This window comes from Tigriopus californicus, chromosome 5, assembly GCF_007210705.1.
Source record: "Tigriopus californicus strain San Diego chromosome 5, Tcal_SD_v2.1, whole genome shotgun sequence".
In the NCBI taxonomy this organism is placed as follows: Eukaryota; Metazoa; Arthropoda; class Copepoda; order Harpacticoida; family Harpacticidae; genus Tigriopus; species Tigriopus californicus.
The window spans coordinates 6,466,826-6,469,441 of NC_081444.1; positions in this window are offsets into that span (position 1 = coordinate 6,466,826).

A 2,616-nucleotide genomic window follows, 5' to 3' on the forward strand; every position below is an offset into this window, starting at 1 on the left:
TGAGCTGTTACATTTATTTTTCCTTTTTTTAGCACTACCAAGGCCTTGACCATGAATGCAATTATATTCAATCAAGAAATAAACTCTTTCGCACACTTTTCATCCAAAAAAAAGTATTTGTTACCTGCTGAAGAACAATATGAGCGTCAAGTATGACCAGCAGGTTAAATCGACGGAACTCATTATCAGCAGAGTGAGTTTGGCTTTGCCGCTGCGATGGTACGAGCATCAGAGCAGCCGGACAGTAGATTAACAACATAAACTTTGTTTGATATTTGGCTGATATTAAGCAGATGTTTGGCTCATACATGAGTAATTGATATTCTTTTGAATGAAAAGTGTGTCAAGGAGTTTATTTTATTCAAAACTATGACATTCATGATTAAGGCCATGGTCATGCTTAAAAAGGGAAAAAATACATGTAATGGCTCAAGAAAGTCCAAGCCGCCTAAGAGTGCTCAAACGGCCCTGTGACACTATTTTATCTCCCTGCGCTAAGTAAAAAATGGAACCACCTAACCTTTCAAGATCATTCCTCGTTTTGTCAATGGTTCTTGTACTCAAGTTTTAGCTGAAGTTCACATTCATTTGCATATTGCGACGTTTTTCCACATTTTGGAAACTGTTTTTTTAATTGGCGCCATTATGTTCATTCTGAGGTTTATTGCTAAATGCATAGCCTAAATCTGCTCATTTGACAGCCTTTCCTCAGCTGTTGACCGTATTGACCCCTTCCGTATTATATATAGTGGCGGCACCCACCTGGTAAATGGAGCCTTTGAATTGTAGTGATGTGTTTCGATCCGGAAGGTCAGCTTTTTAGCTTAAAGGACCTCGGTTAGGGCTCCCATCACAAGCTAATGAGAGTACAATATGAAAGCAAAAACTCCCCAAATGAGTGGCAAAACGCGACCCTGGAACTAGGGCTGTTTTAAAACTCGTTCCTGATCTTGGGTCTTCATTGGGAGCCCTACAAGAGGTTATTCAAGCTAAATAGCTGACTTTCCGGATCGAAACCCATCACCAAGTGCTCAACCAGGCTGGCCAGGTTTTTTTCAGCCAGCAATGCCAGCTCGTGCAAAATCAATGCTAAAAAAATGCTAATTGGAATTCGAAAATGCTAGAACAATGCTACTTTTTTAAGAAAAGCAAAGTATTCATGGTGCTCATAAAGAACTTCAGTTTCACAATTCAATTATATTTGGCACTCTTTGACAGGATATGTTCAGGTGACATCTTGAAAATTATACTTTTAGAAAAAAACCATTTGAAAAACACAAAAATCAAAAGAAAAACCTGGCAATAAAAATTGATGCAGTTGTGTTTATGATATTCTTCTAATTTTGTACCCTGAGACTTACAAGGGGACACCAAAAAGTGACAAGTTTTATTTGAGCAAAAATGTATTTTCAGGATTTGAACAAGGTTTTTTACACACAATTAAAATTGATCATATCACAAAAAAATGTTCATCTTGGGTGAGATTAGATCAAGAAAATAAGATAAAATGTTTTTTGATCGTGCATCATGCTTTAAAGCAGACATTAGCAAGAGCTGCAATAAATTTCTTTATCCATAGAGCTCAATTGTTGTCAATCTCTTCTACTTTGATTTTTTTGCTATTTTTTAATCTTGTGATTTGGTTTACCTCAAATGTGTGTGTGTGTGGGGGGGGGATACTTTTCGGGGAACAATGAAACTAAACAAAACATTTATGTTTGTTTGAATATTATAGTGAAATTAACCCATACTTACATTTTCTTAATGATTTGGTACTTCGTCCTTAAACACTCACTGACCATTTTAATCGAATGTTTGATTTGTGTTAGCCAACCCAAAATCTTTTGGTTGGCCAAAAATCTGTTTACAAACAGAAATTAGGATAAATTTCCCTTTGAATTGAGAAGCAATTAGAGTAAATCATTTTGCTTCCTTTATGTAAAGTAAACAATGGAATTAGCTTTTTGGCTACAGCGTATCAATTTCATGCAACAGGAAAGGGATCCTGCGAAAGTACATTCTTAACACCGCCAAATGTAGTTCCCTTGTGAGAACTATTTTGCTTTTCTTCCCTTTTGGTCATTTTTTCAGTGAAATAATTCTAAAAAAAGGCTAAAATGCTAGTCAAGATCTCATAATGCTTGGACTAAGCAAATAATGCTAGTTTGATGCTAAAAAAACAGACCAATGCTAATGAAAAATTTCCAATGCTAGCGGCTTTGAAATAATGCTAATTTTCAAAAATTAGCATCGAAAAATGCTACCTGGCCAGCCTGTGCTCAACCGTTGCTAAAGTTGCTACTTTCCAGACCACACTGAACAGGGTTGCCAAGGGATGACTTCACCGCCAAATCACTAAAATGTAGCTGAATGAAAATGTCGTTGAAAAACTTCGATTCTTGTTAAGCCGAAGAAATAGCAGGATAAAACAGAATGTCGCGGAGACCTTTTTCAGTGTCGCAAGAGAAACAAATGGTTGTATTATGCGTGGTAAAAACTTTTAAACTTACCATTTTTTCTTACAGCAAAGCCAAAATTTCTTTTCTCATAAACGATTCATCTTATCCCAAATAAGCACTTCATACGACTACAACATCTGGTTGAATTGGTTAACTT